The 15,709-nt window shown below is 37.0% G+C and overlaps 1 protein-coding gene across 1 annotated transcript in view; it reads right to left on the reverse strand.

The window, feature by feature from the left end:
• The window catches only part of stag1a (STAG1 cohesin complex component a), a 159,294-nt gene extending 152,246 nt beyond the window's left edge, over positions 1 to 7,048 (reverse strand). Inside the window, exon 1 of the mRNA XM_030126650.1 lies at positions 6,894 to 7,048. The gene's annotated coding sequence lies outside the window, so the exon portion shown is untranslated. The remainder of the gene's footprint in view (positions 1 to 6,893) is intronic.
• Positions 7,049 to 15,709: the final 8,661 nt, after the last annotated feature.

Genomic DNA, 15,709 nt, shown 5'->3' on the forward strand with positions numbered 1-15,709 from the left:
AGTCCGGCTGTGCACACAGCAGTGTCTGAGTAAATTGAATGAACCTCGGATCCAGTTCTGAGTTTGGCTCTCCATGACGTGCATGGTGCTGTCGGCTCAGAGCCCCGAGTTCCAGTCATGTTAAACATAACTGGGAGCTGATGGAGAGCCTTACTCCGAACCAGCTGTGAACCAGATCTTGGAGCATGGCTTGGTGCAGGGCACAATGTGGCAAAGCCGGGGCCTGGAGCTTGGTGCCAGGCTTAGTTCCGAGTTACACATTATGGTGGTACTACACAATCGCTCCATTGTGGTGAATGAGACGATGTCTGTCCATCACCACTAATATTGCCTCTTGTCTAAAGCAGGCCTGGACACCCCACTCATCTAACCATGCCCCCACATAAAAAAGAGGCCAGAATGTTTTGTAAACACAGAAAAGTTTTGTAAATGCAGACAAAGTTTTGTAAACAACGAAAGCATTTTGTGAAAACAAACAAAACAAAAAAACAGGTTTGTGGGAGCAAAATAAGTTTTGTGGGTGCATTTTAAAAAGAAATATACATTTTTGGTTTACAAAACTTCCCTTGCGCTTACAATACTTCACATGCGTGTACAATGTTATCTGGCCTCATTTTGACGCTATAGATTTTCAAGACCTTATGGACAAATAACTTGATTACAACAACAGTACAAAGCATTGATGTCAAGTTTAGAGGTGCAGCAAATTGAACAGTTGTTAAATGAAGTGGCAGCCATGTTAACAAATGAATTTTGCGAATTTTGAGGCGTGTAAAATTAGTTTGTCCTTTAGAGAAGTTTCTTGATTAACAATTTTCACTATGCAACCTGTTTATTGTAATTAATTTTTTGTAAATATGGTTTATCAGGCATTACCCAACACTGGTGCTTCATTTTATTAAGTGTTTATATCTTTTAAAACTGAACTGGCTTAAAACCAATCCCCCAGCTTTGGTTTGAGTACATTCCCTGATTCCCACCTAAGCGTCATGTTTCTTCCTCCTCTATGACAGTCAACATCTTAATTTTGTGAACCAAACAAGACATTTACAGACATCATGTTTGACTTTGGGAAAAACTAAATTTCATTTTTCATATCTGAAGTGCCTCTGAGTATCAGTCAGTGATAAGAATGGTGTTTTCTAGCAGCTAGCAGACAGCTCCAGAACAGTAATGAGCTGACTTGTAGTACTGGTCATTGCCTGCCTGTATCTGCAAACACACTTCAGGGTTTTCCCTGCCATTACAGCACACAGCTGCACTGCCTAATCGTTTTTCTCACAGGATCTCAGGCAAATGAAAAGGAGAAAACAATGCTGAGAGTTCCCTACCATGATTTTCCTGTCACTTATGGCTTGGAATGTTACTTAGTTTACTTATGATTCAGATTTGTCCCGATATTTGAAATGTTATTGAGTGTATATAGTGACTTTACTGCTGTAAACTAATGAACAAACAGTATTTAGTTATATTAAAACTGGAAATTAATTCTAATATATGCAGTGTATTCATTCACAAACATTTGACAGATTACAGTAAGCCTAACCATTTACCTTGTTTGTAAAAATCTGCAAAATGTGTTCTTTTAAATACATACTGTTATGATTATAGTTTAAAAATGTGTGAAAATGCAGTTCTCAGTTAAATAACATTTTCTCAAAGACTGACTCTTAAACCCCATGGCAACCAGAGTATCTAAACCCCATAGAAACCTGGGGAAAACCCAGCACTTGTGCACATAAAAAGCAGCTTTCACAGTCTAGCAACCACAGAGCTGTGCAGGTATACCAGAGAGAGATCACAAACCCCTGAAACGCACACGTGACATGACACACGGAGTCTCATTACCGCTCAGCCTGACAGCTCTATCCACACTTTGCCTCCCGCATGATACTCGAAAATAACTTCTATCATTTCCAATCAGCCTAGTGACTTCAAACATCTTAGACATGGTTCATATTAGCAAACCACCAGCGGTTTCACTCTGTCATACGATGCCAAGGAGATGAGACCCTGCCACGCTCATAATGACTTTAAAGCATAGAAGGTATGCATTATTTTTAGTGCAATGTTCCTCCAAATTTGGCATTAAATCTCTGATGATCAGCCTATACGGTGTGCCATTTCCAGTCAACATTTGACTTTAACGGTGCCTGTGGCTTTTCTGTGCAAGTGTGCCAGCATTAAAAAGGTCAGATCCAATAGCTTTAACCTCTCTAATATCTGTGTAATGAGAATATAATGGAATAATGCCATGCATGTGTGCACAGCGAATCTACACTTTATCCTGAAACTGTAACCAACGTGACATAAAACCACAGAAACTCCAGACTGACACAACAGGAGTTAAGTCTTTAGAAATAAGGAGTGTGCAGCTTGATTTTCAGTGTTAGATTTGCATTTTCAGAAGCAATTTGCACTCCATTGTTCCGACTAGAGCTGCACGTTTAATGGATTGCATTGTCACCCTGTGCAATTATATAAATGTAAAAGGCTATATTTAAACGTCTATTGTGTATATGGTGACATTTTGGATTTTGTGACACAATGAAACATGCTACAAAGTTTAAAACAAATGCATACTCCGAAGTGATCAATGATGCATTTTTCTTTATAACCAAGCAGATACACTCAAATCACACTCTTTACCCAGTTCTCAATTTTATATGTCTGAAAGAGACGTCATACAAACACAACTGAATCTCATGTCAGCAGCATGCCATTCACAGGCTCACCACATTTCTGTCCTGACCTGAGTTGCCCTGACATAGAACGCAGGGTTAACAGATCTGACGGCAGCAACGCAGAGAATTACTCAACAGGAAATTACAAAGCAATGCTATCAAAACAAACGAAGGAAGCATCTGATCTGTTTCCATACTGGCGAGGCTGAAAAGGTTCTGTTAAACAAATTCAAGTTAAAATATGTTCATTACATAGTTTAATGAAGATAACTATGCTCTAATGTGGGTTGAGTTTCTTCCTCATTATATATCTCAGTTGTTTTTTTTTAAACATTACAGTACTGTAAAGCATATTGCCGTACACATGACATTGAATTGTAAAGCACAGATCTAGATTAAGCCATTTAATAGTTGCTGAGCCACAGGCCTTTGGCGCTCAGCTGCTGTGTGCTTTTTGTTACAGCCATATGCTTATAATGACACAGCTTTGCAGATTATGTAATGGGTTTGACATTTGTCAGAGCCTATTACATGGTGACCTCTATTCAAGAAGTTGACTATAGAAAGAGCAATATTTCCTGTTTGTGCTGTTTTCTAGCCCTTGCAGCTTCTCAAAATATGACAGAAAGAAAACACTACCAACATTGGCTACGTCAGTCTTCTTTTAATCATTGTTTATATATTACTTGTATACTGCAGCTATGTTTTAATCTGAGAAAGCACACTTGACGTTTCCATTGAAGTTCATTAATTTACTATGAACCATATGGACATGTCTTATAAGCTTAATATAAATCTTAATACAAGTGGTGACAGACACAACAAACCCCTCCCCTCGCACGTATTGCAGCTTATTTTGGCATGGATCCAACTGATGTCATCATATCAATTACATCTATATGTGTGCCAAGTTTGAAATAAATTGAAACAAAATTGATTGTTTTGTAGACGTTTGAAATTCTGCTCATTATAAGTAAATGGGAGACAAAAAAAGATTTTAAAAATTCATAAAAAATTTGAACTTTGACTTATTTTTCCCAAAATGTAATCAGGTCTATTCTGGGTCATTGACAATCTATAGACCCAATTTGGTATGAATTCAACCAATAGTTTTGCTGCTACAGACGTGAAATTTTGCCTATTATAAGTAAATGGGGAAAAAAAAAGATTTGAAAAATGTATTTAAAAAAAAATAATAATAATAATAACTTTGACCTACTTTTCCCAGAATGTAATCAGATATATTCTGGGTCACTGGCAATCTATAAACAGAATTTGGTATGAATTCAATGAATAGTCTTGCTCCTAGAGTGTTAACAAACAAAGAAACAAACAAACCAAACCAAAAACAAAACCCCTTGCCTCCCCTTCAGGGGGAGGGGTAAGAATCTTTACAGAACCTGCCTATCAATCAATCTTGTATCACATTTTTGGAAACCATTTGTTACTTTTAAATGACAGTAACAACAGTATTAATCAACACTACACATAAAGTATCAGTATCAGGTTCTCAGGTCCAATTATGGGAAGAATCAGTGCAAACCACCAAAAGATTCACTTCCTAAATGTTATGTAAAGGTTTAAGTTCTGACAGGCTTCATATCAGCCAAAGAGCCACTCATAGGAAACTTGAGATTGGTTTACTCCAATGTTTAAAGTATGTCGTATATCTTACTTTAGTGTATTCCCCAAATAGAGGTGTGGAAATTATGCAAATCGGTGGTTTTCTTCTTGCCTGTACATGATAGTGGATTAGAATGCTCTCCTGTTGTGTTGACCATCTACATGCAGAAACCCATTTCCACATCTCTGTATATAATCTAGGCATTTCAGAGTAATGCAACAAAACTACAGGATGAAAATAATGAAAGAAAACTGATTAGCTGTGAGATTTTAATAAACTGTAGAAGAAATGTTTGTTCTCACCAATGTTTTACTATCTTGTTGAATACTGAATCATGTCAGCTCTAACTGGACATTACGCAGTTATATGTGGAGGTAAAGGTGGCACAGTGCGAAAAATAAGGGAAGACAAGTTTAAGTAAAATTATTAATTTGGGGAAATATTCATCTTTCTCATTTTAACAAGCGCATTTATATTGCTGTCAAAAATTAAAATATGTGCTTCATAACAGCATCTGGTTATCTAAGCCTTACAGACACACTGGAGAAAGAAGGAAACAGCTAGCATGGACTGTTTCTAACATTTGTGAGTAACATTAAAGCTTGCTGATTAATGTGCTACAGCTTGTTTGATTCATTTGTAGAATGGTGAAGTGTAAAAGTGGTAATTTGCCATTTGAGAGATGAATTTGCAAGCACTATTTCCTGTAGTTTCCTAGCAACATGCACAAATTTAGTTAGCCTCAGAAAGAACCAAGATAGCTTTAATCTTGTTTTCAAGTTAATCAGGTGTTGACTAATAGATGAATTACATTACGGTACCACTCTCCTTATCTACCCCTAGAAACCATTAACCATTCCTTTTCAGCAAAATCTCATGGCACTGCTTCCCTTGACCTCAGACACACAGTATTTGTCTTAAGTCACTGGTGCTGCCAAACACAATGTGCATAGTGGAATATAACAACTACGCTGGAAAACTAAAGATGAAAAGGATCACATGGGCTTATCCAAACAGAAATCATTACAATAAATATTGTTACAGCATGTTCAGAGATAATGTCTATGTATGCAACATAGCAAATATGTTGTAACAATGGACATTGATCCCATGTATTATGGATCCTGCTTATTCCCAAGGGCATTAAAAATAATCATTAAAAATAACCTGCAGAAATGTCTGTGTAAATTGTCATATGTCCAGGTTATTGTTATTCCTGAGAGTTTTGGAAGTTCAACTGGACTGTGGAGCAAAAACCAGTCCAGCTGAACTTGGAAAACTACCAGGAAGAACCTGCAAAAACATTACATACAAAAACAAACAAAACAAAAAAGAATTTCACCTCAATAACAATCACTCATATTGTCAGCATCCATTTGTTGCAAATAAATGTGAACAGAACCATAGGATGAACTATTCCTACAGTTTTAAGCTTTAACACAGGCTAATAAAACATTTATAATATTCTTACAATTTGAAACAAGAAGTGCTAAACATTAGAGAAGTACAATGAGTGACAGAGTGATAATGGAAGACAAGTTGGCAGCCAAGCAGGCTGCAGATAGCGATCCAAAACAGCCTGGATGAAAAATCACATGGCTGACTGTAAACAAAGCAGTTATGTAACAATCTGAGATTCATGCGCACTGCCTGCAGGCACTCTGACCCACTATCAACTACCCCTAAGTACACAGCCCACAGGGTGTGCTGAACACAGGTCAGGGTGGGAGGGGACGGACAGCCTGGACTGGAGCTCATATAAACTTAGAGGGATGGCTGCTGGAGCCCATCCCCCCTAATGTGACTCATGTTTCCCCGCTCAGTGTTGCCTGCTTCCCGCACAGAAGGGGGCGGGAAGGGGAGAGGAGCGCCATAATAATGTTGTTAAACATGCAAGAGTCCAACAAGGAACGGTGAACTAAAAAAACATGCACGTGTCGCCATTCACAAAATAAGCAACATGTTTATTAGCCGTGCGAAAAGTCACTACTACTCTGGAAACTTGAAGACAAGAGGGAGCTGGGGATGCTGATGTTGACACGGGGAAAAGTAGCAACTAAGAATATGTCACATATTGTGTAGCTCTCAGTATACAAAAGCAACGGTTTGATGTCAAAGTCAACAACAACGTGGCATTTGAGCGGATGTCAAAGCAAAGAAAGCAGCGCTCGGCAGGAGGGCAATACTATTCAATCATAATACGGCTGTGCAAATGAGAGAAGGTGATGCTCTGAATCCTGCCTTGCAAAGAGCAAGAAAACACGTCACACCGCATGGCTCTTTATTTGTTGACAAGCCAAACTCCAGCACCGGATAGTAATGGGTGGCGAACGGGCCGGCGCTGCGGCAACCACTTGCCCTTCTAGCAAGTTGTCTTGCCGAAATTTTGGGGCTAGCTCGGAAGCTAATGGCTCCGCTAGGCTATAATGTAACTGAGGAAGAGAGAGAAAGCACATTCACCTCCGTTAGCCGCTAGCGCCCATCCCCCATCCAACCAGCCTTCCCTGTCTGTGTCCACCATCTTTAATCTGTGCTCCGTCTGCCTTCCCACCGCACAAAACACCATAAAAACACAAGCCACTCACCTTTAACGACCATCGCCGAATCGATTATCACCTTTCGAAATAATAAATCGATTTTTGTTTTAATATTGTGCGTATTTTAATATTGAAAATTGGCCGTGCGAACGGAACCGCGCCTTCAGAGAAGAGCAGCAATCCTAAACCGCCATCTGGTGGTATTTTCCTCTCTGTGATGCAGCGGGAGCGGCGCAGCCTCAGACCGAGACACAGCTGCCCCCTGGCGGACACAGCGGGCCGCGGCGGACGCGCGCTTCAGGGGGCGAGCGGAGAGGAAGGGAGGGACCGCAAGAGCCCGCCAACACCACCCTGGCGGGTACGCGCACGCGTGCTGAGAAGCTCACCCCTTCTTCAGTTCACCTACTGTTTAGGACATGACAACAGGAAAATGAGAAAACCACAGACAAAAATTAGTGACACTTTAGTAACATTATTATAACATATTCAGATAATGCACTAAAAACCTTGGACTGCATGTTAATGAGGTGGAATGTGTTACATGAGGCCAGTGGAAAATACAGTGTTACAGTAATTAATGTCTGACTTCAGAGATATTAATAGTGTTTCTGACTGTTTTGGTTCACTTATTAAAGAGATTAGTAGCCTAATTTGGCTGGGCATGTAATGATGTTTTGTTTGTATTTTGTGAGTCAGTATCAGGTAAATAAGGAAAAAATGCATTGCAGAACCAAAACATATTAGAAATATCTTCACTTAATAAAGACTGTGATGAACAACTGTATAAAAGGAATACCAGATGCAAGAAGTATGCTGCATTATTAACAACAAATTGTTGATTTATATCCATAGTCCATAGAAAAAGCAAACATTTAAAAACAAAAAAAACAAAAAAAAAAGGGTAATGCATTATATAGGTTAAAAAGTTCCCACAGATGTGGTTTGCCTTAAGCCTCTGTTTGTAATTGGTCTTAAAAATGTCACATCCATTGTTACAGGTAGAAGGTTACCCCAGTATTTACATCTGCTTATCATAGTTTGTCTAAAGGAGATGCAACTGCGTGACACCTGGATTAGATACAAGCACTTAGGAGAAAAGAGACAGAAGTTGGTCAAACATATTCCTGTGCAGCTTTGTCCCAGGGTTACGTTACATCATATCACCCAGTTTCCCTCTCTGACATGAAAGAGAGAAAAAAAAGGGGTGTGTACTCCCATGCCATTTGTCTCCATGTGGTCCTTGGGCTTGAATTGGACATGCACAAACTCAATTACAGAGTCTGGATGTGCTCACATTACTCACTCTCACACACTGTGGCCTGATTGTGCCAGAGAAACAGAAGGAAAAAAAGGAATGCAGCGGCTCCAGCTCATAATATTAGTCTCACTTGAGAGTCATTAGTGGATATCAAACACTTGCATTGTGTGTGTGTGTGTGTGTGTGTGTGTGTGTTTGAGAACAAAAAACAATATAAGAGAACAATAAAAAATTTTCTTCTGTCCATCTTTCATATCTTGATAATAGACTAAAAAAGTAGCACACACACACATACAAACACACACACACTCTCATGCACACAAATGTATCAGCAGTGTTTCATCTGATGGATGCGATGTTGTTTGCCATAGCAACAGCACGTCTTCACCATAAAAGCTGCAGCCAGATCCTCCCCTCAGGGTTATTTCACAAACAAACACACAGATATTCAGACATTATTGTCCTGTAATGTCTGGTGGGATCAGACATTCCACAGGTGGCATGTGGACAGTAAACTACTCATCCTTTATCGTAGGAAAAATTATACAAAATGTTCTTTCAGTCTTTTCTTTTGTTTCGATAAATACTTTGGTGAAGTTCATGTGTGTATTGAACCAGAAAGAGAACACCACCCTCCTCTGTGGCAGCTAAATTCCACACAACACACCACCGTCTGTAACAGAAGACAAACGTCCACAAGTGCAGCTCAGTCCCCGAATGCAACTCAAACCTAAACTCTGAGCTCTGCCACTTACCGATCCTGACTATGCAGATGTATGCAAATTCACTCAAGATTTTATTCTGCATTCTGGAAGACAATGCTCAGTTAAATCTATGCACAAAATCTTGAGATATATTGATTTTTTTTTTAAGAAAATTGTCCACTGAGGCCTTGACTCTGACCTTACAAGGTCAAAGTAGACCTTCACATTGGGTACGGTTACATGATGTTTTTTAAATCTGATTTATTTTGCCAGAAGAAATTAATTCGGAACTAAAGTATTTTCTCTTCTGTTTACATGGAAATGTTAAACCCGAATAAAGGTTTACATGAGGTATTAATGAGGTAGATAAGTGAGCAGAAGGGTTCGTGCTGCAGTGCTCACATTGCCTTGTTCTCGCAGCCCTTCTGTTAGCTTAGCTTAGCATAGTCACTGCATTTCCATGGTCACACATAGCCAGTTTTTTAAAGGTATTTTGTTGTCTTTTGTAAGTGATTTTGTGAAATCTGATTCTCCCTAATTATTTCTTTAGATCCGCGACTTACTGCACTCATACAATCTTGGGAATGTTGTGTTGACGGAAGTTGGAAAATCTTTTCGTTGGAAGGGATGCATGCGCTAAATTAGCTTTGCTTTACCGTGTTAGCTTTGCATTAGTTTTTATTTTCCAAGATTTTATTCCTGCAGTAAGTCACATCGCCATGATTTGAGCCTCAATTTGTGATCATATTGACCCCAACGGACTAAAGTAATGATTAGGGAGAACTGAATTTCACAAAATCACTCATAAAATACAACAAATCACCTATAAAAGCCTGGCTACGTCTGACCATAGGAATGAAGCGATTATGCTAAGCTAGGCTAGGCTAAGCTAACGTAAGGGCTGCGAGAACAAGGCAGTCGGTGCACTGCAGTGCAAACTGATTTGCTCACCTATTGAACTCATTAGTGCATGACAAATGAATGAATAAAAAAACAGGTGATGAACTCTTCCTTTCCGTTTTAGAGGCTGGTAGATCCCATCAGAATAGCCCACTGGAACGGTTTGGTAAGACATATTGCATATTCTTCCGCCAGCGCAGAATGTGTGCGTCATCGCAACAGGACAAGACAACGAGCATGTGCAGAATGGAAGGAATAAAGTCCAAACGGAATAAAGGGTTTACATGTCCGAGGAATAATTTAGTTCGGAATTAAAAGGGGATTAAACCAGTGACTTTATTCGGATTTAAATTTATTCTGAACTTTTCTTTTTCAACTGGAATAAGGTGTTTACATGGTCATCTGAAATAGGATCTAATGTTTATTCAGATTAAACCAGGAATAAAAGTTGTCATGTAAACGCACAGATTGTATATGTATGTGGTAAATTGTAATAGAAATCTGTTTAGCATAAAGATAACCAAACATAACAAATTAAGATTTGGTAAATTTCGGTCAGTTGTTTTGTCCTTGACCTTTGACCTAAATATTATCAGAAAGTGATTCAAAAATTCAGGACAGTTTATTAAAAATGTTGGATGCTCTTCTCCTGACAGACAAATGTTTGTAAAATATAACTTCCTCCTACATAATAATGCACATATTATTTAGAAAGTTTTTTTTTTTCCAACTATATACACTGCTCACCCAAAAGAAAATCACACACACATCATTTAGTCGGACCACATTTATTTCTGTCCATAGTTGCATTAATGTTTCACCAAGAGTGTCAAGTCTTCTCCACCACATCCCAAAGGTTCTCAGTGGGGTTCAGGTCTGGACTCTGTGCTCCCTGAACCACTCTGTCGTAATCTGATCCTGATGAATCCTGGTGTTGTCATCTTGGAACATGTCCGTGTCATCAGGGAAGGAACATAATCCACTGATGTTCCCTGGTCATTCAGTATGTTCAGGTGGTCATCTGACTGCAGTTTATCAACACATGAAGCAACACTGCCCCCACAGGCTTGTACTGTATGCACTAGGCATGATGGGTAACCACTTCATATGCCTGTGTTCTCACCCTGATACCTCCATCACTTTGGAACAGGTCAGTCTGGACTCATCAGACCACAAAACATTCCAATCTTTATGTTCTGTCAAACTGATGGTTGTTTATCAAATTAGGAGTTACTCACTGCATCAGTTAAGGTTAAGCAATTTATTGCAGCTGGAGTATCATAGTAAATATCCAGTGAAATAATTTGCTCACTGCTGGTGATTATTAAATGTTTTTAAGATGATGATGATGATGATGATGATGATTATTATTATCGTTATTATCATTATTATTATTATTATTATTATTATTATTATTATTATTATTGGCAAAGTACTGTATATAAGTGCTTTGGTTATGAAGGGTCATAAAATAATTCACTACTTATATTTTGTATTAATAACTGAAAGAGAACAATGCTTTTCATGAGAAACATAATAAAGTATATGTATAAAATAGTATTAAATGGAACCATTCTCCACCTTTAACTAAACAATCCTCTGGAGATATGTGCGGTTAAAGGCCTTGCAGAAGAGCAAAACACAAACAAGACCTCAGTGATTTACTGCCAGCGTCTCCTCTCATTTGCTCCTTGAGTCTAAATCAGGATTCAGTGTTATCCTGTGGAGATGAAACAGGTCAGATATGATGCTTCCAATCAAGGAATCAGGTTACATGTTTAACTAATGCACTCACATCAGTCAGTAGTGAAGCAGTCAAAGTACATTAAGCTCAGGTTCTGCATTCGACAAACATGGAAGAAAAGGGCTGCAAAAAGATAAGCATATTAACCAGGGTCGAACATAAGGACGTCGTTGGAAAAGAGAATTGATTCTCAATTGATTTACCTGGTTAAATAAAGGTCAAATAAATAAAAATAAAAGAACCAAGTAGAGTGACAACAACGGTCAGCAGGGAGTTTGGTCATGTCTGAAGAGGCTTTGTTTCCTCTGTCTTCTGCAGTACCATCAGACACTCATGGACATGTCTATGCCCACATGGACCAGTGCCAGTGAACTGTTTATGTCTTATCATGTAAATTCATTGTGTGCTGTGTTGAGAAATCTGGTGTTTACATTTATGTGTCATCTCAATCAATCGGAAAATACTGTAATTTTATTGCTGACAAATCTTGCATGTAGTGCTGTACGTTACACATCTGTTCTGGAAACACTGGTATGACTGCCTCTGGAAAGTATAGAGGGTTTTGTGTTTTTTATTGTGTTTGTATTTATCTGTTTGTTTTATTAATGTGGACCATGAGTCTGTAATGAAGCCTATCTATCTATCTATCTATCTATCTATCTATCTATCTATCTATCTATCTATCTATCTATCTATCTATCTATCTATCTATCTATCTATCTATCTATCTATCTATCTATCTATCTATCTATCTATCTATCTATCTATCGTTCTATCTATCGTTCTATCTATCGTTCTATCTATCTATCGTTCTATCTATCTATCTATCTATCGTTCTATCGTTCTATCGTTCTATCGTTCTATCGTTCTATCGTTCTATCTATCGTTCTATCTATCTATCTATCTATCTATCTATCTATCTATCTATCTATCTATCTATCTATCTATCTATCTATCTATCTATCTATCTATCTATCGTTCTATCGTTCTATCGTTCTATCGTTCTATCTATCTATCGTTCTATCTATCGTTCTATCTATCGTTCTATCTATCGTTCTATCGTTCTATCTATCGTTCTATCGTTCTATCGTTCTATCGTTCTATCTATCGTTCTATCTATCGATCTATCTATCTATCGATCTATCTATCGTTCTATCGTTCTATCTATCGTTCTATCTATCTATCTATCTATCTATCTATCTATCTATCTATCTATCTATCTATCTATCTATCTATCGTTCTATCGTTCTATCGTTCTATCGTTCTATCTATCTATCGTTCTATCTATCGTTCTATCGTTCTATCGTTCTATCTATCTATCGTTCTATCTATCGATCTATCTATCTATCGATCTATCTATCGTTCTATCGTTCTATCTATCGTTCTATCTATCGTTCTATCTATCTATCATTCTATCTATCGTTCTATCTATCGTTCTATCTATCTATCTATCGTTCTATCCATCTATCTATCGATAGATCGATCTATCTATCTATCTATCTATCTATCTATCTATCTATCTATCTATCTATCTATCTATCTATCTATCTATCTATCTATCTATCTATCTATCTATCTATCTATCTATCTATCTATCTATCTATCTATCTATCTATCTATCTATCTATCTATCTATCTATCTATATCGTTCTATCGTTCTATCTATTGTTCTATCGTTCTATCTATTGTTCTATCGTTCTATCTATCGTTCTATCTATCTATCGTTCTATCGTTCTATCTATCGTTCTATCTATCATTCTATGCTTCATTATTAATAGCATAGGAACAGCTTCATCATCCCTGTTTAAAGTATTCAGAACAGGGTTACTGGCACTGTATTTAAAGGTCCAATGTGTAAGATGTACACAAATTTAAAGGATCTCATTTTTGTAAGGGAATTTATTGTATACAGTTGTTTTTTCATGAGTCAATAATCAGTTTTTATTCCCACAGAATGAGGTGTATTTATAGAAGTGGGTTGCCTTCATAGTGTCTCTCCACCATGTTTCTCCAGTAGCTCAGAACAGACCTCCTCCTCTTCTTTGTCTCATTTTATAGTGAGTTACATCCAACGTCAACTTGTATTAAACTCACGTTCAATGAGCCCATTTACATGCACACTAATACTCCGATCATTATCTGATTTCTGGAGTTATCAGATTATTCAAGTGATCATATAAACAGTATAATCTGATAGGCTTTCTCAGATAAAGGTAGTAATCTGATTATGGGAAAATGGAGTCTTCATGCATGTATACGTGTTAATCTGGTTTAGTTAGTTCCTTTACATCTGTGCATGTGTAAAAACTAAATTAAATCAGAGAAAACAGAAGTGACAACAACAGGCGGTTTGAGTCTACTGTCACTACGTATGTGAATACTCCAAAACAAAATCCAATAATGGACTGAAACGTCTAAACCAGGGTTTTTCAGTGATCATATTTCTGAAGTGCATTTAAATGCGTCAGATCTGATTATTACAAATATCTGATTAGGCCCAGTTATCGGATTTTTATGGTCATGTAAACAGGCTCAATATTTGATCTAAATATAACCTTAACTAAAAGCCTGGAATCTAGAAAGAAGAAACAAAATTTAAAAAAAAAAAAACTGACATTAACAAGGGACTACTGTGTTTTTAAAGGCCACTCATTATCATCTGAAACTAACTCAAAAAATTAGGACAATTTGCTCAAAATTTAAGATACTGTACTTCTGATAGACAAAACAAATGTATGCAAAACCGAGAAAGTTTTTTTTTTACCCAAAAGAAAATCCCATACACAGCATTTACTGTGTTTTTAATGGCCACCATGCATCAGGGTCAGGTGAAGGCAGAATGATGCTTAGTGAGAGTCATGATCTTCACCTTCACCACCACATCACACTAAATATTACACACCTTTAAAAACATGCACAATTTCTGAGCTCAGCAAATTCTTTTGTACTGTTCCTCCCTCCTCCAATCTGTACAGGTAACAAAGACTACATTCCATTTTTTTCCTCACTAATTTGTGCCTAAATGTAGACAAATGATGTATATATTCTTTTGTAGGGGACTTTTTTAGTTGTGGGTTTTCTTTGCCATGCTTGGGAGAGAAGACAGAGTAGTGTAACTCGTTCAATATAAATCACTGTAATAATTACACAAAATTGGGTTTAAATTGTCGTTTTCCATTCATAGTTAAACATACCTGGTGTCTTGCTTATTGTACAGTCTGTTTAGAGCAGGGGTGTGTTGAGCCGCATTATGTAATAAATTCCCATTATGTAATAAAAGTTCAATATGTAATAAGAATGTCACGTCATCTTGTAATAAAGCCACATTATGTAATAAACTGACGCATTTTGTAATAAACTACCTCAATGCATTATGTAGTAAATTTTGTCACATTATGTTGTAATTTATTACAATTGAGAAATTTATTACAAAATGCACTTGACACATTTTTATTTTTAAAAAAATGTAATGACATGGTTCATTATGTAATAACAATCCAAATTAATATATTTTCAGAGTAATTTACAAGAAATTAGTCATAGGAGCTACAGGTAATGTAATCAGAACTTTAACCACACAGTTTAAAGATGAAAATAAAAATGTGTCAAGTGCATTTTGTAATAAATTTCTCAAATTGTAATAACTTGCTACGTAATGCGAAAAAATGCACTACATAATGCATTGAGGTAGTTTATTACAAAATCCATCAGTTTATTACATAATGCAGTTGTATTACAAGACGACGTGACATTCTTATTACATTTTGAACTTTTATTACATAATGGGAATTTATTACATAATGCGGCTCAACAGGGTGTCAAACTCATTTTCTTCCGGGGGTCACATTCAGCCCAATTTAATCTGAAGTGGGCCGGACCAGTACAATAATAGCATAATAACCAATAAATAATGACTACTCCAAATTATTTTGGCACAAAAAATAACATTCAATTATGCCAATATTTACATTTACAAACTATCCAAACAAAAAGGATGTGAATAACCTGAAAAAAAAAAGAAATTTGTTAAGAAATATAAACACAATTTTATCAATATTCTGCCTTGACTTATCATTTATACATATGCATCACAGAGCAGATCTACAAAGGCACAAAACATTCAGTAACAAGCAAAATATTGTTAAAATTGCACTTAATTTACTTCAGACGTTGTAGGTTATTCACATTTTATAGTTAAAGGATAGTTTGTTAACGTAAAGATTTTCATAATTTAATGTTTTTTGCACTAAATCAAAGA

This window comes from Sphaeramia orbicularis, chromosome 22 (genome assembly GCF_902148855.1).
Source record: "Sphaeramia orbicularis chromosome 22, fSphaOr1.1, whole genome shotgun sequence".
Classification (NCBI taxonomy): domain Eukaryota; kingdom Metazoa; phylum Chordata; class Actinopteri; order Kurtiformes; family Apogonidae; genus Sphaeramia; species Sphaeramia orbicularis.